Genomic DNA, 21,468 nt, shown 5'->3' on the forward strand with positions numbered 1-21,468 from the left:
CAGGTTAAACTTGATGAGCCTAGCATATACAGATATGGCCTCGGAACACGGAGACCGAAAGGTCGAACGTGAATCATATAGTAGATATGATCAACATAGTGATGTTCACCATTGAAAACTACTCCATCTCACGTGATGATCGGACATGGTTTAGTTGATTTGGATCACGTGATCACTTAGATGACTAGAGAGATGTCTGCCTAAGTGGGAGTTCTTTAGTAATATGATTAATTGAACTTAAATTTATCATGAACTTAGTACCTGATAGTATTTTGCTTGTCTATGTTTTTTGTAGATAGATTGCTCGTGCTGTTGCTCCGTTGAATTTTAATGCGTTCCTTGAGAAAGCTAAGTTGAAAGATGATGGTAGCAATTACACGGACTGGGTCCGTAACTTGAGGATTATCCTCATTGCTGCACAGAAGAATTATGTCCTGGAAGCACCGCTGGGTGCCAGGCCTACTGCAGATGCAACTGACGATGTTAAGAACGTCTGGCAGAGCAAAGCTGATGACTACTCGATAGTTCAGTATGCCATGCTTTACGGCTTAGAACCGGGACTTCAACGACATTTTGAACGTCATGGAGCATATGAGATGTTCCAGGAGTTGAAGTTAATATTTCAAGCAAATGCCCGGATTGAGAGATATGAAGTCTCCAATAAGTTCTATAGCTGCAAGATGGAAGAGAATAGTTCTGTCAGTGAACATATACTCAAAATGTCTGGGTATAATAATCACTTGATTCAACTGGGAGTTAATCTTCCTGATGATAGTGTCATTAACAGAATTTTTCAATCACTGCCACCAAGCTACAAGAGCTTCGTGATGAACTATAATATGCAAGGGATGGACAAGACTATTCCTGAGCTCTTCGCAATGCTAAAGGCTGCGGAGGTAGAAATCAAGAAGGAGCATCAAGTGTTGATGGTCAATAAGACCACCAGTTTCAAGAAAAAGGGTAAAGGGAAGAAGAAGGGGAACTTCAAGAAGAACAGCAAACAAGTTGCTGCTCAAGAGAAGAAACCCAAATCTGGACCTAAGCCTGAGACTGAGTGCTTCTACTGCAAGCAGACTGGTCACTGGAAGCGGAACTGCCCCAAGTATTTGGCGGATAAGAAGGATGGCAAGGTGAACAAAGGTATATGTGATATACATGTTATTGATGTGTACCTTACTAATGCTCGCAGTAGCACCTGGGTATTTGATACTGGTTCTGTTGCTAATATTTGCAACTCGAAATAGGGACTACGGATTAAGCGAAGATTGGCTAAGGACGAGGTGACGATGCGCGTGGGAAATGGTTCCAAAGTCGATGTGATCGCGGTCGGCACGCTACCTCTACATCTACCTTCGGGATTAGTTTTAGACCTGAAATAATTGTTATTTGGTGCCAGCGTTGAGCATGAACATTATATCTGGATCTTGTTTGATGCGAGGCGGTTATTCATTTAAATCAGAGAATAATGGTTGTTCTATTTATATGAGTAATATCTTTTATGGTCATGCACCCTTGAAAAGTGGTCTATTTTTATTAAATCTCGATAGTAGTGATACACATATTCATAATGTTGAAGCCAAAAGATGCAGAGTTGATAATGATAGTGCAACTTATTTGTGGCACTGCCGTTTGGGTCATATTGGTGTAAAGCGCATGAAGAAACTCCATACTGATGGACTTCTGGAATCACTTGATTATGAATCACTTGGTACTTACGAACCGTGCCTCATGGACAAGATGACTAAAACGCCGTTCTCCGGAACTATGGAGCGAGCAACAGACTTGTTGGAAATCATACATACTGATGTATGTGGTCCGATGAATGTTGAGGCTCGCGGCGGATATCGTTATTTTCTCACCTTCACAGATGATTTGAGCAGATATGTGTATATCTACTTAATGAAACACAAGTCTGAAACATTTCAAAAGTTCAAAGAATTTCAGAGTGAAGTGGAAAATCATCGTAACAAGAAAATAAAGTTTCTACAATCTGATCGTGAAGGAGAATATTTGAGTTACGAGTTTGGTTTACAACTAAAACAATGCAGAATAGTTTTGCAACTCACGCCACCCGGAACACCACAACGAAATGGTGTGTTCTAACGTCGTAATCGTACTTTACTAGATATGGTGCGATCTATGATGTCTCTTACTGATTTACCGCTATCGTTTTGGGGTTATGCTTTAGAGACGACCGCATTCATGTTAAATAGGCACCATCAAAATCCATTGAGACGACGCCTTATGAACTATGGTTTGTCAAGAAACCAAAGTTGTCATTTCTTAAAGTTTGGGGTTGCGATGCTTATGTGAAGAAACTTCAATCAGATAAGCTTGAACCCAAATCGGAGAAATGTGTCTTCATAGGATACCCAAAAGAGACTATTGGGTACACCTTCTATCACAGATCTAAAGGCAAGACTTTTATGGCTAAATTCGGATCCTTTCTAGAGAAGGAGTTTCTCTCAAAAGAAGTGAGTGGGAGGAAAGTAGAACTTGATGAGGTAACTATACCTGCTCCCTTATTGGAAAATAGTTCATCACAGAAACCGGTTCCTGTGAGAACTACACCAATCAGTGAGGAAGCTAATGATATTGATCATGAAACTTCAGATCAAGTTACTACAGAACCTCGTAGGTCATCCAGAGTAAGATCCGCTCCAGAGTGGTACAATAATCCTATTCTAGAAGTCATGTTACTTGACCATGGCGAACCTACGAACTATGAGGAAGCGATGATGAGCCCAGATTCCGCAAAATCGCTTGAGGCCATGAAATCTGAGATGGGATCCACGTATGAGAACAAAGTATGGACTTTGGTTGACTTTCCCAATGATCGGCAAGCCATTGAGAATAAATGGATCGTCAAGAAGAAGACTAACTCTGATGGTAATGTAACTGTCTACAAAGCTTGACTTGTTACAAAAGGTTTTCGACAAGTTCAAGGGGTTGACTACGATGAGACTTTCTCACCCGTAGCGATGCTTAAGTCTGTCCGAATCATCTTAGCAATTGCCGCATTTTATGATTATGAAATATGGCAAACGGATATCAAAACTGCATTCTTGAATGGATTTCTGGAAGAAGAGTTGTATATGATGCAACCAGAAGCTTTTGTCGATCCAAAAGGTGCTAACAAAGTGTGCAAGCTCCAGCGATCCATTTATGGACTGGTGCAAGCCTCTCGGAGTTGGAATAAACGCTTTGATAGTGTGATCAAAGCATATGGTTTTATACAGACTTTTGGAGAAGCCTGTATTTACAAGAAAGTGAGTGGGAGCTCTGTAGCATTTCTGATATTATATGTAGACGACATATTGTTAATTAGAAATGATATAGAATTTCTCGATAACATAAAAGGATACTTGAATAAAAGTTTTTCAATGAAAGACCTCGGTGAAGCTGCTTACATATTAGGCATCAAGATCTATAGAGATAGATCAAGACGCCTAATTAGACTTTCACAAAGCACATACCTTGATAAAGTTTTGAAAAAGTTCAAAATGGATCAAGCAAAGAAAGGGTTCTTGCCTGTATACAAGGTGTGAAGTTGAGTCAGACTCAATGCCCGACCACAGCAGAAGATAGAGAGAAAATGAAAGATGTTCCCTATGCTTTAGCCATAGGCTCTATCATGTATGCAATGTTGTATACCAGACCTGATGTATGCTTAGCAATAAGTTTAGCTGGGAGGTACCAAAGTAATCCAGGAGTGGATCACTGGACAACGGTCAAGAACATCCTGAAATACCTGAAAAGGACTAAGGATATGTTTCTCGTTTATGGAGGTGACAAAGAGCTAGTCGTAAATGGTTACGTCGGTGCAAGCTTTGACACTAATCCGGGCGATTCTAAATCGCAAACCGGATACGTGTTTATATTAAACGGTGGGGCTATCAGTTGGTTTAGTTCTAAACAAAGCGTCGTGGCGGGACCTGCATGCGAAGCGGAGTACATAGCTACTTCGGAAGCAGCAAATGAAGGAGTCTGGATGAAGGAGTTCATTTCTGATCTAGGTGTCATACCTAGTGCATCGGGACCAATGAAGAACTTCTGTGACAATACTGGTGCAATTACCTTGGCAAAGGAATCCAGATTTCACAAGAGGACCAAGCACATCAAGAGACGCTTCAATTCCATCCGGGACCAAGTCCAGGTGGGAGACATAGAGATTTGCAAGATACATACGGATCTGAATGTTGCATGCCCGTTGACTAAGCCTCTTCCACGAGCAAAACATGATCAGCACCAAGGCTCCATGGGTGTTAGAATCATTACTATGTAATCTAGATTATTGACTCTAGTGCAAGTGGGAGACTGAAGGAAATATGCCCTAGAGGCAATAATAAAGTTATTATTTATTTCCTTATATCATTATAAATGTTTATTCTTCATGCTAGAATTGTATTAACTGGAAACATAATACATGTGTGAATACATAGACAAACTTAATGTCACTAGTATGCCTCTACTTGACTAGCTCATTAATCAAAGATGGTTATGTTTCCTAACCATAGACATGAGTTGTCATTTGATTAACGGGATCACATCATTAGTAGAATGATGTGATTGACTTGACCCATTCCGTTAGCTTAGCACTTGATCGTTTAGTATGTTGCTATTGCTTTCTTCATGACTTATACATGTTCCTATGACTATGAGATTATGCAACTCCCGTTTACGGGAGGAACACTTTGTGTGCTACCAAACGTCACAACGTAACTGGGTGATTATAAAGGAGCTCTACATGTGTCTCCAAAGGTACATGTTGAGTTGGCATATTTCGAGATTAGGTTTTGTCACTCCAATTGTCGGAGAGGTATCTCTGGGCCCTCTCGGTAATTTACATCACTATAAGCCTTGCAAGCAATGTAACTAATGAGTTAGTTACGGAATGATGCATTACATAACGAGTAAATAGACTTGCCGGTAACGAGATTGAATTAGGTATTGAGATACCGACGATCGAATCTCGGGCAAGTAACATACCGATGACAAAGGGAACAACGTATGTTGTTATGCGGTTTGACCGATAAAGATCTTCATAGAATATGTAGGAGCCAATATGAGCATCCAGGTTCCGCTATTGGTTATTGACTCGCTCATGTCTACATAGTTCTCGAACCCGTAGGGTCCGCACGCTTAAGGTTTCAATGACAGTTATATTATGAGTTTATGAGTTTTGATGTACCGAAGGTTGTTCGGAGTCCCGGATGTGATTACGGACATGACGAGGAGTCTCGAAATGGTCGAGACATGAAGATTGATATATTGGAAGCATATATTTGGATATCAGAAATGTTCCGGGTGAAAAATCGGGATTTTACCGGAGTACCGGGAGGTTACCGGAATCCCCCGGGGGCTTAATGGGCCATAGTGGGCCTTAGTGGAGAAGAGGAGAGGAGGCCAGGGCAGGGCCACGCGCCCCTCCCCCCCCCCCTAGTCTGAATAGGACAAGGAGAGGGGGGCGGCGCCCCCCTTTCCTTCCTCTCTCTCCCTCCTCTTTCCCCCCTTCTCCAAGTCCAACAAGGAAGGAGGGAGTCCTACTCCCGGTGGGAGTAGGACTCCCCTTGGCGCGCCTCCTCCCTGGCCGGCCGCCCCCTCCCCCCTTTCTCCTTTATATACGGGGGCAGGGGGCACCTCTAGACACAACAATTGATCTCTTGATCTCTTAGCCGTGTGCGGTGCCCCCCTCCACCATAGTCCTCCTCGATAATATTGTAGCGGTGCTTAGGCGAAGCCCTGCGACGGTAGAACATCAAGATCGTCACTACATCGTCGTGCTGACGGAACTCTCCCTTGACACTCGGCTGGATCGGAGTTCGAGGGACGTCATCGAGCTGAACGTGTGCTAGAACTCAGAGGTGTCGTAGTTTCGGTGCTTGATTGGTCGGCCCATGAAGACGTACAACTACATCAACCGCGTTGTTCTAACGCTTCCGCTTTCGGTCTACGAGGGTACGTGGACGACACTCTCCCCTCTCGTTGCTATGCATCACCATGATCTTGCATGTGCGTAAGATTTTTTTGAAATTACTACGTTTCCCAACAAGATCGACTCGTATTTTAGCTCGACTCGAGATCGACTTCAAAAGAAATGAGGTGAGTATGAACACTTTATGTAGCTCAATCGAGAAATGAGCTGATCTTGAGCCAGCATTGGCTCACTCGATTTTAGCTCGATAGCTCGGTGTTATATAACTGTATTAAATAACCTTCATATTTATTGCCAAGAATTAGGATCATTCATTTTAATATATGTTTTGTACGATCTTTTTCTTCACTTTACTTACCAGCAAACATGAAAAATAAGCATGAAGATAATTTATTCTTATCACGTGACCAACCGCGTGTTCAATATCTTGTTATTTGGGCAAAGTTTGAGAGCTCGCGCACCTTCGCCGCCTTCTATCCATGATCCCTTGTTATTAAATTCTAGTCTTCACTTGAGGAAGAATAAGTCGAATTTATAGTGATTTTTTATTCTGTTGTGGCTTGCTTGCTTTAAAATTTGCCTTAAAAGGATTTTAAAAATCATCTTATTTAGTTCAAAACTAGCTCGAGATCGACTCGAGATCGTTACAAGCTGAGCATGAGCCACTTTCTGCAGCTCGACCTTGAGCTTCGCACATTTTGAGCTCGCTCGAATTTTAATATGAGTTGAGATGAGCCTAGACTAACTCGCTCGAACTCGACTCGTTTGCAGCCCTACTTGTAAGTACCATTATCTTGGTTTTCTGCATTTCTTCTTCCCAATAAAGATAAGTTTGCAAGGCTTAGTTAAGCGAGTATTTCTTTGCAGCTCGGTTTTCATATGGCGGTATTCCTTCAATCAATCTGGTGCTCTGATCAAAGGTATTGTTCTTCATCCTTCTTTACCATGCATTCTACCAATTGTTCATGTATGGTTATGAGATGAAACATAGAAATGGAACAGGTAGGGTAATGTTCTTGTATGATTGTTCATGTGCCTGAGAAAATGATGTAGTTACTTTAAACTTGAGTGACATGATATGGCTACCTTGTACTCCCTCCGTCCCATAATATAAGAGCGTTTTTGACACTACACCATTCTTGTATTACGGGACAGAGGGAGTATCATCTAGCTCCCCTTGGTAATTCAGGATTTTGTCTTCGTTTAAATAACATGACTGATCCATAGAATAATTTGTCTAGCAGCAGCTTGCTAGCAACATGACTGATCCATGAAATATCAGAGCATCTCCAATAGATGATGTAGATGAAAAAGTAACCTTTTTTACATCATGAAGGCCCAAAATAACCGTTATGCTAACTGTCTTTTTATAACAGTTTCATAATTTTATATAGGAGAGAGATCTAGATGCTTAAATTGTTCATGCCAATGGTGGTGAACCAAAGTGGTAATATTATAATTAATATTTATTTTTGTTCTTTTCAGGTTGCCTTTTCGAATGATACCACAAGTCCATGAAGAAGCAAGAACCTTTCTGAAATATTTAGTGTCCAATCCTAGAAAGATTCAACAATTGTCGAGTTTTGACTCTGTAGCATTATAATAATGCCTAAAATATTTGTAACTTAAGTTCACTTTGAGCATCATAAATTATCTGGATTTTGTTATCGTATATGGCTATAAATATCTTTCTTAAAACTTATTTTTTGGGGGTATTTGTATATAAATCAGAATGTTGGCATTGTTATATCTGCTGTATAGTTTGTATGGGAGTAGTGTATATGTGTATTAGAAATGCACATGCTTGTGCAGTTTGTGCTCTACTTGGTTAGTTTGAATAAAGTATTGCTGAATACCAAAGTATCCCTGCATGGGAGCTGCGCACATATTACAGCCGGATTTGCAACCCCCAACCAAGCGCGGCTTACAACCAAAAACAAACACAACTCGGTGGCAATGTATTTGTGTGGAGACCGGTAAGTTACAGGTGTAAAACTTTACAAGTGTAGGAAAAATCCAACAATTCAAGCGGGGCCTAAGTCTTATCTCATTGATCTTACATGAGGATTAGTGTGGGTATTTTCTTTTTTCTTTTCAATTTCCGTTTTATATTTTTTTAAGAAACTTTTCGTTTTATTCTTGATTAAATCACTTAGATGTGCAATAATTAGGGCACATATATATGCCCTAGACAGGCCCTATTCTTAAAATTTGAGAAAAGATATGTGAAAAAAATCTAATCATACTCTTTCTTCATCTTTTTTAACATGGTACATGCACAATCGCTCGTACATACATATATACACTCATTCTTATGAATGCACACACAATCTACCCTATGAGCACCTTCGAGAGACTGAGCCGGTACATCATTTTATTATTTTAAAATTGACGAAGTCGCCACTGACGTCTTCATAGTCGACAGGAATGTCTACTTCCACCGTAGGCACATCGCGAAAGGCCTGAAATAAATTCAGAAAAATAGAAGCGCTTGTGTCAAGACTAGTACTTAAACCTTGATGGGCTAGACATACCATTATCCTTCTAAGCATCCAACCACAAGTTGGTTCACCATACTTCCTCCTCGTCGATTATTAGGCTAGGTGTATACCTAAATTAATAATTTGATCAACAAAGTAGTACACATTATATATAAGAAAACATATTATTATTAGAAACTTCAGATGGTATATTTTCTAATGATATCAATGTTGGGATATACTATAACAACACGAATGTATGAGTAATAAAGGGAAGCAAACCATCGCACACCGCCAGGTTTGGGAATTCTCATCCGACAGCTACGCCCTTATTACAGTTTACACACTAGACTTAGAGCAATTTTAATGGGGCGACCCATTTCATCCGTCCGCGTCTGTTTGGATCGGCGCGAACAAAAGTGGCGGCCCAACACGCCGACCCAAACTCATTTCACGTCCGCATCGCGTCCGCGCCGACGCATTTGCGGCCCAAATTTGCGTCTGGAATGCGTCGGCGCGGACGCGCCGCGCGTCTCCTCGCTGTCCGCCGCGTCCCCACCTCGCGGCCGTCCAACTACGACGGTCAACATAATTTATAACGACCGCCAACCTTGGGCCCACGCGTCAGCGACGGCGGTCGTCCTTTTTTATGCCGAGCGTGCGGTGGGGCCGTCCTCATCCACTACCACTCGCCCCCCGTCCCCATCTGGGCACCCCTGCCCCCACGGCGGCGACAACCCTAGCCACCGCCAGCATGGGTTTTTCTCCGGCATCGGCAGCAGCCGCAAGGGCAAAGCCCCCGCCCGCCATTCCCCCTCCCTCCCCGTGCCGGCGCGCGCTCCCCGGCAAAGGCAGCGCATCAACATGTCGTTGCACCAGGCCGAGTGGCACTGGCACCACCGTGTGCCTCTGCCGTACCCGGACGTGACGCTGCCGCATGACTAGCATTTGGATCCGGAGAGGATCCCAGTGCCGGCGGCGCCGCGGACGGCGAGGGCCCATGCGGAGGAGGTGCGGCGCCGGCGGGCGTTGCTGACGTCAGAGCAGCGCGCCGACCCGCACTTCGCCGTCGACTCGCCCAACTGGGCTCGATGGTTCGCCTTCAAGCACGAGGAGGCGAGGCGACGCGACGTCCGCGGCGTCGACCATAGCCTTCCGCCGCCCGCGCTCGTCGTCAGCGACGAGGACCAGGAGGCCGAGGCCGCCTACCAGGCAGCCATTAAGGAGAGCAAGGAGGAGGAGCGGTGGAGGGAGACGGACGAGGCGACTTTCGAGGCTGCCATGGCGGATGCCATGGCCCTCTCCGCAGCGGACGACTGCGTCGTGCCGCCGGTGGCCCCGCCGTCCCCGCCCAAAGCCGAGCCGGAGGAGCCGGCCTACCTCGAGCGCTACTCCTGGACCGGAGTAGTGCACGAGTGGGTCAGCGCTCCGCCGATCTGGCTCGGGGCGACGGAGAAGCAGGAGGCGGCCTACCTCGACCACTGGCGCCGCGTTCGGCTGGCCGAGGAGCGCCGGGAGGGCGAGCGCCTGCAGATGCTCGACCGCGAGGCCTAAGAGGAGGCGCGCCAGGCCCAAGCAGCGGCGGCGAAGCCCGACATCACCATCGTCTGGAACACGGCGTTCCCCTGGGCCGGCCCTGCGCCGACGCAGCCGCCGCCGCCGCCGAGGACGCCTAGGGCAGCGTGTCATCTAGTTTTAATGTAATGTGGACTTTCGCCGGCCTTCGTGACCGGCTTTTATGTTTAATTAAATGCATGTATTTATTTTCAAAATGCTTCCACTACTTTTTTTTGGCGCGCCGGTGAAATGGGTCGGGCCAGCGTTGGGTGCTCACGCCGACCCAAACACAACACCGGACGTTTGTGTTCGCCAGGCCGACCCAAACAGAAAAAAAGTGGACAAAAACACCGTCCATTTGGGTCGGCCCGTTGGAGTTGCTCTTAGCACCTAATCACCATGGCAGCAGCTCCACGAGGAGCCTTAAAAGCACGATAACACTTGCAGGAGCTGTACTCCTGCTACGCAAGCATGGACCAGTGATCACAAATGCAGTGTCATAGCTGTGCAAAGAACATACACCCGTCACGCATGTACCTTTTGTGCATACAAATTGGATTTATCTAAGGCGTATGAGAGAGTCGAGTGAAATACCATGTTAGAAGGAATAGAGAGAGTTGGGTGAAATAGATTGATTATTACTTGAGCCTCGTGGCCAAATATATAGGAGTACATTATCTTTTTGAAGTACAAGAAAAGTCAGAATACTTGCTACTCTATCCTATATTTTCAATCTAATCACGATACTCAACACAGAGGTTGGGTTTTGCTCCGGATGGGTTGATTGGTTTATGTCCCCATTACCTCAGTGAGCTACTCGGTTAAATTTAATGGCACCCTCCTTGATCCATTCGTCCCTTCTAGAGGCCTACGCCGAGGTGATCCACTGTATCCATTCATGTTCCTTTTTATCATTGACGGTCTCTATACACTCCTACATCATGAAAATACGTAGGGTACAATATCACTCTGCTCAAAGTCTGTCAAAGAGCCCCGGGAATTTTACACTTGCTATTTGCAGATGACTCTCTGCTTTTCTTTAAAGTAGAACCAGAACAGGTTGTAAGGGTGAAGAGGGTGCTGGAGACGTGTGCTAATGGGATGGGGCAAGTCATCAACCCCAGAAACGTTCAATTCTTTTTCGTTGGGAATCGTTGCATGGAAAACAATTTTTTTATGCACACACAATGATCTGTCCATGGAGATGAATAGCAACGAGGGGGGGAGTGTGTGTATGTACCCTTGTAGACCGTAAGCGGAAGCGTTCCACAACGCAGTTGATGTAGTCGAACTTCTTCGCGCTTCAACCAATCAAGTACCGAATGCACAGCACCTCCGTGTTCTGCACACGTTCAGCTCGGTAACGTCCCTCGCCTTCTTGATCCAGCAAGGCGTCGAGGTAGTAGGTGAGTTTCGTCAGCACGACGGCGTGGTGATGATGAACTGATCTCTGCAGGGCTTCGCCTAAGCACTACAAAAATATGACCGGGGGTGTAAACGGTGGAGGGGGCGCCTCAGACGGCTAGGCAATTGTCTGGGAGGGAGAGGGGAGGCTGCCAGGAGGCGCCCCAAGTAGGCCGAATCCTACTTGGGGTCCTCCCCTTGGCCGCGCCCTCCTGTCATTCTTTGTCGGAGGGGGAGGAAAGAGGGGGGAGAGAGGGAAGGAAGAGGGAATCCTATTCCACTCTTTCCTTTCCCTTCCCCTCTTTCCTTCTCCTCCAAGGACGCACCAGCCCTTTCTGGCTGGTGTGTTTCCCCTCTTGGCCCATAAGGCCTATATCTTTTGTCGGGGGTGCCCGGAACCCTTTCTGTTGACCCGATAAGTACCCGGTAACCCCCGAAACACTTTCGGTGTCCGAATACCATCGTCCTATATATCAATCTTTACCTATCAACCATTTCGAGACTCCTCATCATGTCCATGATCTCATCCGGGACTCCGAACAACATTCAGTCACCAAATCACTTAACTCATATAATACTATATCGTCATCGAACGTTAAGCGTGCGGACCCTACGGGTTCGAGAACTGTGTAGACATGACCGGGACACCTCTCCGGTCAATGACCAATAGCGGAACTTGGATGCACATATTGGCTCCTACATATTCTACCAAGATCGTTATCGGTCGAACCGTTATGACAACATACGTAATTCCCTTTGTCCATCGGTATGTTACTTGCCCGAGATTTGATCGTCGGTATCTTCATACCTAGTTCAATCTCATTACCGTCAAGTCTCTTTACGCGTTCCGTAATACATCACCTCATGACTAACTCCTTAGTCGTTTGCTTGCATGCTTATGATGTGTATTACCGAGAGGGCCCAGAGATACCTCTCCGGTACTTGGAGTGACAAATCGTAATCTCGATTTAGGCCAACTCAACAAATACCTTCGGAGATACCTGTAGAGCATCTTTATAATCATCCAGTTACGTTGTGACGTTTGATAGCACACAAGGCATTCCTCCAGTACGTATCCGGGAGTTGTATAATCTCATAGTCAAAGGAATATGTATTTGACATGAAGAAAGTAATAGCAATAAAATTTGAACAATCATTATGCTAAGCTAACGGATGGGTCTTGTCCATCACATCATTCTCCTAATGATGTGACCCTGTTATCAAATGACAACTCATGTCCATTGTTAGAAAATCTTAACCATCTTTGATCAACGAGCTAGTTTAGTAGATGCTCACTAGGGACACGTTATTTGTTTATGTATTCACACATGTATTAAGGTTTTCGATCAATACAATTCTAGCATGAATAATAAACCTTTATCATGAATAAGGAAATATAAAATAACAACTTTATTATTGCCTCTAGGGCATATTTCCTTCATTTTCAGCCCTGCATGCCTGACAACGGTACAGAACAATATCAATGGCATACTAGAGATAACTCTGGTTACTTTTAAAGCCAAATACCTTGGTCTCCCAACACCGGAAGGTAGGATGAGTAGGGGTAAATTAAATAGCTTGGACAAGAAACTAGCAAAAAAGATGGAGTGAGGCAATAATTATCTGTCTATGTGTGGAAAGGAGATAAAAATCAAAGCCATTGCACAAGCTCTTCCTATGTACATCATGATCATATTCAAAGTCCCGACTGACCTTTGTGAGGAGCTTACAAAGATGATTCATCGATTTTTGTGGGGTGCAGAATGTGGTAAACACATAACTCATTGGGTCGGATGGCACATCATGCTAATGGTGTGGTGATCATGGCGAGGCCACAACCCCGGCAACCGCCATGGACAAGGGGGTATGTGAGGGATGGGGATAGGGCAATCGTTCGACGGATTCAGCAACAGGTCTACCATATAATGACCGAGACGACCAAGAGAAGGGGTTGGGGAACATGACGAGGCTAAATCTCCGCTAGCTGCTGGCGACTAGGAAAGGAAGGTGCAATTGGCGGAATTTGAGGAATGGCATGTGAAGGAAGGGATGGAGCAGGGAGCTACATGGTGTGTGCGGGAGGGGGGGTGGCCCCACCGCTGTCGTCCACCGCACAGCTAAAGCCCGACGGCGCCTATCAGCGGCGGCGAGGGGAAAACGAGGAGGAATGTTAGGAAGTGAGTTAAATGTGACAGATATTTCATAGGTGTACATGTTTCGCAAGACTAGACATTAGCCAAGCCAATCAATGTTTTCTTAGTCAACTACTTTCTCAAGCCAAATAACTTGTCTATCTCATAATAGCACCTACAGTCAGGCGCCCCAAATCGGGCTCAAACGCTCGGGCGGCCCACATGGTCTTTGACAGGTCATGAAATTTCAATTCAAATGGACGCCTCAAACGCTCGGGCTAACCGACACCCCTCGTATCCAGCCCAAATATGAGGCGGATATGGGGTGTCTGGGCGCGTCCGCCACGTCGGACTGATGGTAGGGTCCCACGCGGAATCGTCCGAAAACATGACGGTCTGAAGCTTGTCTCCTCCGTCAGACCGATGTCGCCGTGCTACGCCGCTCCGACGGGCCGCGTAGTGCCTAGCCCGGCTATTTAAATCGACCACCGACACCGAAACCCTACCCCTCCGCATGTTTGCCGCCGCCACAACTTTCCACTCCCCGCCCGCCACCACCAGTAGCCATGCCCACACGCTGCCGGGTGAGGAGCTACCCATTTGTAACGCCGGAGTGCCGGCTGCAGCTCCTTGAGCAGATCTGGGCAAGGCGCGAAGCCCGGATCGCTGCGGGGCTACCTCTGGATGTAGTTGATCCGGAGGAGGAGCAGAAGCTAGAGGATGATGTGGGGGACACTGGCAACGCGGATCTGCAGGCGGACCAGCAGGCCATCCTTGATTCCCTCCGCTCGAAATCGGCTGTGGAAGCCAGACACCTTCATCGGCAGGAGATGGAGGCGCAACAGGCCACGGAGTAGGAGGAGATGCTCGCCTACATGGATGAGATCGAGTAGGAGGAGGATGAGCTGGAGCCCTCCTATGCGCCCGTCCACCCGATGCCTGGCACGGATGTCGTGGACATCTCCGACGACGAAGATTAGTTAGGGTAGTATATAGTATGTAGTACATAGGATTTTTTTTGCATGCTTTGTATGGATATAGGAGTGAAAATACTAAAGAGTGAAATGCAGAATGACTAATTTGAGGCATGACCGGTCACTGTCCGCGGACGTGTCCGATCGCATCCTGCGGACTTTTAAGGGATTGAATTTGTCAAATCCGACTATAGACGCGCTGCCATACTCCATACTCCAGTTCAGTCGGCCACAAAAGTTCCGCTCCACACATGTGTGGAGGCGACTGATGAGGCAATAAAAACACTGAGTGCTCTTTTGCGCTGGATCAACATGCTTGTGTACGCTCAATCTGGCCGCTTGTGATTGCAAAAGTAGGTAGGAGAAAGTTGTGTGGTGGTATATTATGTACAGTAACATTCTTTTCTGTGTGTTAAAAATACTGTACACGAGATTTTTTGTAGTAATACGATCAGAGGATTTGTAATGGCGTCCAAAATTAACAATTATCCATCTTGGTCAGGGAGCTAAACCTGTTTAAACCGGTAATAACCAACTTCAGCTGCGCTCCCTGTCCAATGTCTATGTAGCTTTCTTGCCTCCGCTGGAGGACAAGATAACGCGGGAAAAAGGTCTGTCTCCCTGGGCCTCCATGGGCTAAGCTAGTGGAGCCCAATCATCACCCTTGATTGAGCACGAGAAGGATCCTTTGGATTAACTCCGCAGACCCCTCACGCGTCACTTGTCGATGCCGCTTGTCCAGACCGCGTCAGGCAAAACTATAAAGCAGTGCACTCCACGAGACACTAAATCATAACACTCCATCTCAAGCTCAACCTGCTCTCACACTCCATAGGCCACCGTCCACCGCACGAAGCTCATCAAGCCAGCACCGACCACCTGCAGCGATGGACATGACCGGCTCGGACCAGCAATGGAGCTCCCCTTCCTCGCCATCGTCTGCCTCCTCGCACCCGAAGCGTCCCGCCGGGCGCACCAAGTTCAAGGAGACGCGCCACCCGGTGTACCGCGGCGTGCGGCGCCGGGGCAACGCCGGACGCTGGGTGTGCGAGGTGCGCGTCCCCGGGCAGCGCGGCGAGCGGCTCTGGCTCGGCACGTACCTCACAGCCGACGCGGCCGCGCGTGCGCACGACGCTGCCATGCTCGGCCTGCTCGGTCGCTCCGCCGCGTGCCTCAATTTCCCCGACTCCGCGTGGCTCCTCGCCGTGCCGCCCGCGCTCACCGACCTCGCGGCTTTCAGGCGCGCAGCCCTGGCCGCCGTGGCGGACTTCCAGCGCCGGCATGCCTCGAACGGCGCAGCCACCGTCCCCGCTGATGAGGAGACCTCCGGCGCGTCCGCTCTGTCGTCTGCGGACAATGCGGGCGGTTCGTCAGCGACGTCGCAACCTTGGGCCGAGGGAACGTTCGAGGTGCCGTCCGCGCTGGGCAGCGACATGTTCGAGCTGGACTTGTCTGGGGAGATGGACCTGGGCACGTACTACGCGGACCTCGCGGACGGGCTGGTCCTGGAGCCGCCGTCATCGGTAGACAGTGGGGCGTGCTGGGACACCGGAGACGGCGGAGCTGACTCCGGGCTCTGGAGCTACTGAACCAGCTGGAGCTGCTGAATCAGCTGCTTTTGACTCTATCGCAGTTGATTCCAGCATAATAAAATCCGTGGAATCTGTAAACGCATAAAAAATTGCCAAAAAAAGCATGAAATCCTTTGGCATACATGCAATCAGATGCTGTTCTTAAGCATCAGAAATGACAAGGAAAAGGACACGTGAAAGAAAAAAGACATGATTTGCTGGATGAATAGTCGTGATGGTCCCGGACAAACGGCGACAAGATTCGAAAGGAGGGTACTATATCACTTCATGCGTGAATGACTATAACTGGCAACCAGACGAGGAAGAAAGATCAACGCTTGCTAATCAGAGAGAGGTGGCCCAAGTACGCTAATTCAAAAGATGTGGCCTGGACACCAGCCAGGTCAGCTGGTTGAAGCTCCTAGTAGCAACAGATCCCTGGGATCTTTTCCCCCATTTTCCTCCTGTCCTCGTAGCCACGCGAGCTGACGCGGCGACGCAGGCGCGCTCTGCGCCTCCTTTCCTATATCGCATGGCCAGGAAGCGAGATGCCTAGAGCTGATAGTACTACCTTTTTCTTTCTTTTGAAGATGACACGTGAACCTAGATTTGTTTTCAGATTTAGTGTGACTGTGCAAGTGACTAGTACTACTTGATAGTGTGGTGCAATAATTGTGCAGAATTGGATTGGGTGTATAGGGTGCAAAACCTGCATTCTTCGAGTGAACAGTCGAAATCCTGTGAAAACTATTGTACTAGGTAAACATTGTTATCTTACTTCTTCTTCTATTTTTTGACAAACTTTGTATTTATTCTTGTATAGCTTGAATCGTCTCAGTGCGTATATATTTATACTGTCCATTCCTCCCGCGCAAAAAGGAAAAAAGAAAAAAAAATTAATCCTTCCCTCAGTATTACTCCCTTTGATCTGTATTACTTATCGCTGAAATGGATGTATCTAAATGTATTTCAGTGCTAAATACATCCATTTAAGCAACAAGTAATATGCATCTGATTGAGTACTATATTTCCTAAACAAAAATATTTTTTTCAGAAACTAGATAAATGTTTTATGTAATTGACATTGGTATTTTTACCCTCTCAACCAAAGCGGTGTCAGGCGGACAAGCCTTCAGGAGACTTCCCACCTATTAAATTGTACTTACCACGTGACACCGGATCAAGCGATATAGCGTGGGTGAGAAGTCCACAACCTAAGGGGGGTCTCCAAGCTCTCCTTCTTCGCTATCATCGACATCCTCGCACACAAAGCGCTCCGATGAGCTCACCAAGTTCAAGGGGACACGTTACCCAGTATATACTGCAGCACGCGGCTTCAAGGCAACGCCGGCCAATGGGTATATGGGTGTTTGTAGTACCCTGAAACGAAGCAAAGATTTGCCAAAATCTAATAAATGTAGCATGAGTCAGAAAGCGAGGACGGACGGTGGTTATATCCAATATATGTGAGGTACATGGTAGAAAAACCATTTTTCATGCTTGAATTTCATGATTGTATAATCCAAATTATGATAAAAAAATATGACCACACTGCATGCTAATACCAGATGTGCGAGGATGGGTGGCGTTTCACTAACAGGTTACATAATACAGTAATATCGGATATGGAATATTTGAAACTGAGCTCACATGCTCTCAAAATGAACAATAAAATTATATAAAAAAATAGTAAGAAAACTCAAAAAATTCTATCTTTTTGTGATAAACATTGATGAATGTTTCAATTGCGTGTAAAACTTTGTGATGAAATCACATTCGTGTAGGTATGGGCCAAAAAGACAAAATCGATGCTCCAAAATGATTATTGTTGGAAGCATTTTGGAGCATCGATTTTATTATGCCCAACTGTCCATGAATGTTATTTCATCACAGTTGAAACATTCGTCAATTGTTGATCACAAAAAGGAAAAATGGAATTATTTAAACTCTTTTACTATTTTTCGGATTTTACTGTTCATCGGAGGGCGTGTGAGCTCGGGATCAAAAGAACACTTTCGGGTAATACCTGTTACGCCCTTTCTTTTCGAGAAACGGATGTAAAAGCCCCTTCGTTTCAGTGAATAAGACGTGCAACACTTTAAAATTGAACTTTGACCGAAACTTAGACCAACAAAAATATGAATGATGTGTGACAAAAATTATACCGTTGAATTTCATATTTGAAAAATGTGTCTGTCAGCGTATTGGTCTACTTGTACGAGTCTGATATGATGAATAAAGAACATGTGCATCCTTCGTTGCAGAGGCTGTGGTCACCCATTAGCCATTACTTTCTAAAAAAAAAGCTACTTCAACGTGTTTACACTGCACTAAACTCCTAAACAGCACAATGGTTTTTTCCGGAAAAAAAAACAGCACAATGGTGTTTAGTTGGTGGACCCCAATGATCAGGCAACTGTCGCTAGTCTTGTCCTATCCTCTGATTACTCCGTGAATGTGGGAAATCACATCTTTGCCCTCTTCGACAGGTGTACTCTTGACAAAGCGTGACAGCGTTGTGAATGTGTGGAGCAACAGCACGCTTGCCTACAGCGCCAGTAGGATGGTTGTGTCGAGGGTCGACCACATCTTCTACTGGCACGTGATAACGAAAGTTGCCCTTGGTGGTCTTCTGGCCGGTTCTGGTTGTCCGATCTGGTTACCACTCATGCACCAACAGGATCCATTTTCGGGACACTTTTGCAACTCTTCAAGCCGTGTCAAACCATCATTTTCACGCAAAAGTAACGTCCTTTGCTGTTTCTCTTATTGCTATTTTTGAGTGGTTGTTTTTCTGTAGAACTTTAAACAGTTCTTCGTTTAATTGGCTGCCATAGGTAATAAGTTATTTGCCTACCTTATTTTTACACATTAGGTAAATGTCAGTTGACTGGCTGCTGTTTTGGGTCAGTCGAATTTGAGAAGGGGGAGAAGTTTGCCGGAGGGGGCAGAGGGAAGGAAGGAGAAGGAATGATCTCGCCGGAGGGTTACCCAATCATCTCTCGTTGCTTCTCCTTCCTTCTCAAATAGAGGGGCCGGCGGTAGCAGGCTACGAAGCACCGATACGCCAGAAACCTGTGTATCGGCGTACCGAACGTCGCCGATACGGCGATACGCACGATACGGCTGCGATACGGGTATCGGCGAAGTATCCTATTTTCTGATTTAAAAAGAAAAGAAAAAACGTGAATACGTCCTGTACATCCTCTACGATACGGGAGGGACACAGCATCCCAGTAGAAGTGGAAGGCCCATGGCTAACCCTAGCATCAGCCGAGTAGAGTAAGACAGGGAGCTTGCACGAGCGTACCGCCGCCAATGGATAATCATCCCCGCCGGCCGCTGCCAGACTGGAGTCGCTCGCCGGCGCCGCCTGGAATTGCCTCGCTGCTACCTCGGCCCTCGGTTGACTCGAATCTTCTCCGGCACCGTCGCCAGTCGCGATCCATTCATGTTTTTTTCTTCTTCAATGACTCTGGGTCCGGTTCTTGTTACGAACGGGGTGGACGATGCTTGGCTGGCTGGTTAGTTCTTGCAGATTACTGCTATACTGCTACTTCCTAGTTCCTACTACTTGCTGATGTTACTGCTTAGCATAGGTGCATACTACTGCTTGCTTTAGTATTGCTTGTTTGCTACTCTTGCTAGTTTGGAACAGGGAAGTGTATATTCATTTGGCCAGCCCAAGCCAATTTGTTAAACATTTTTCACTTTTCATGTCTATTTATCTCAAATTGAAAAGTGTAATATCATATAATGTATTTTCTGTTTTGCATACACCATGATGAGTTGAGGACCTAGATGATCATTTAGGACTTGAAAAGAGGCATGGAGGAAATCAGGCAACCAATAGGGCAGTATTCTGATCTCATCTCACACATCCTATCATGTTTTGTCTTTATTACTTGTCAGTTTATATATTACTTCCTCCGTCCTAAAATTCTTGTCTTAGATTTTCCTAGATACGGATGTATCTAATACTAAAACGTGACTTGATACATTCGTACTTAGACAAATCTAAGACAAGAATTTTGGGACGGAGGGAGTATTATTTATATATACTTGCCGTATCGCCGTATTGCTGTTTCTAGAAATTGCCGTATCCCGTATCGCCGTACTCGTATCGCCGTATCCGTGTCGCCGTATCGGTGCTTCACTGGTAGCAGGTGGTTCGAGGTTGAAGAAGAAAGGGGCGGGAGGTTCAAGATGCAATCTCGACCGTTTGTTTTGTATCCGACAGCTGATAGGAATCTACTGACCAAATAATTGTTTCAGGCAACTTACTTCTAACCACACCCTTGTTTTTACCTTTTCTTTTCTCAACAGAACCTAGACACAACAATGCACCGGAGGTTGCCGACATCAGTGATTCTAGAGCGCTCCATCAGCTCCGACGCTACCACAGTCAGCACACGCAGCTCCGCTGGCCGTTGGTAGCGACGACTCGACGAGCAGACCCGCCGCGAGGTTCGCGTAGTACGTGCCCAGCTCCATTCCGCGGGACATCTCCAGCTGGAACATGTCGTTGCCCAGTGCGACCAGGAGGCAGGAGGTCGAACATTCCATCAGCACAAGGCTGGGACGACGTCGCCGCCGAGCCTGCACTGTATAGAGACGAGGATGACGAAGATTCGTTGGGAGTGACGATGTCGGCGGCGGCGCCGGTGTCCTGGGCCTGCTTACCCTGGAATTCCGCGACGGCTGCCGGCGAGATTGGAGAGATCGGACGGCACGGCGGCGAGCAGCCACGCGGAGTCCGGGAAGTTGAGGCACGCCACAGAGGCGGAGCGGCCGAGCAGCGCTAGCATGGCGGCATCATGCGTGCGCGGCGGACTCGGCGGTGACGTGCGTGCCGAGCGAGAGCCGCTCGCCGCGCTTCCATGACACGCGCACCTCGCAGTTCGCACACGCAGCGTTCGGCGTTGCCTCGGCGCCCCACGCCGCAGTACACCTGGTGCCGCGTCTCCCTGAACTTGGTGCGCCCGGAGGGGTGCTTAGGCGGCACCGTCCTCCCGTCGTGCTGCTCGCGCGAGGACGGGGATAAGGAGGCCGAGCTGACCATCTTCTCGTCGCCCATGTCCATTGCCTCCGGTGGCTAAGCTTTGAGCTCGAGTGAGGGTCAGGCCAATGTCGTTTGCTGGGTAATCTTATTTATTATATATATAGGTTACTAATGGAGTGTGTGTGCACTCGGCAAAGTAAAGAACGCCAAGAGTCGCACTCGGCAAAGAAAATAAGTCGGCAAACACAGTCGACACTATTGCTCGGCAAACAGGCTATACTCGGCAAAGGCACTATTTGCCAAGGGCCATCTGGCCACACACGGCAAAATTTTGCCACGTGGCACATTCGACGACGACTAACGGCACGGTCACGGTTGCAACTCTTTGACGAGTGTGGCTCTCGGCAAAGATT

The 21,468-nt window shown here is 46.7% G+C and overlaps 2 pseudogenes across 1 annotated transcript; one reads left to right on the forward strand and one right to left on the reverse strand.

The window, feature by feature from the left end:
• The first annotated feature begins 15,209 nt into the window (after positions 1–15,209).
• LOC123116612 (dehydration-responsive element-binding protein 1H-like) lies at positions 15,210–16,654 on the forward strand (annotated as a pseudogene). The gene has a single exon (XR_006457135.1). The product of XR_006457135.1 is annotated as a dehydration-responsive element-binding protein 1H-like (transcript).
• A 3,770-nt stretch (positions 16,655–20,424) lies between these two features.
• Positions 20,425–21,136, reverse strand: LOC123114924 (dehydration-responsive element-binding protein 1H-like; annotated as a pseudogene).
• Positions 21,137–21,468: the final 332 nt, after the last annotated feature.

The sequence above is a fragment of the Triticum aestivum genome, chromosome 5B (assembly GCF_018294505.1).
Source record: "Triticum aestivum cultivar Chinese Spring chromosome 5B, IWGSC CS RefSeq v2.1, whole genome shotgun sequence".
Classification (NCBI taxonomy): domain Eukaryota; kingdom Viridiplantae; phylum Streptophyta; class Magnoliopsida; order Poales; family Poaceae; genus Triticum; species Triticum aestivum.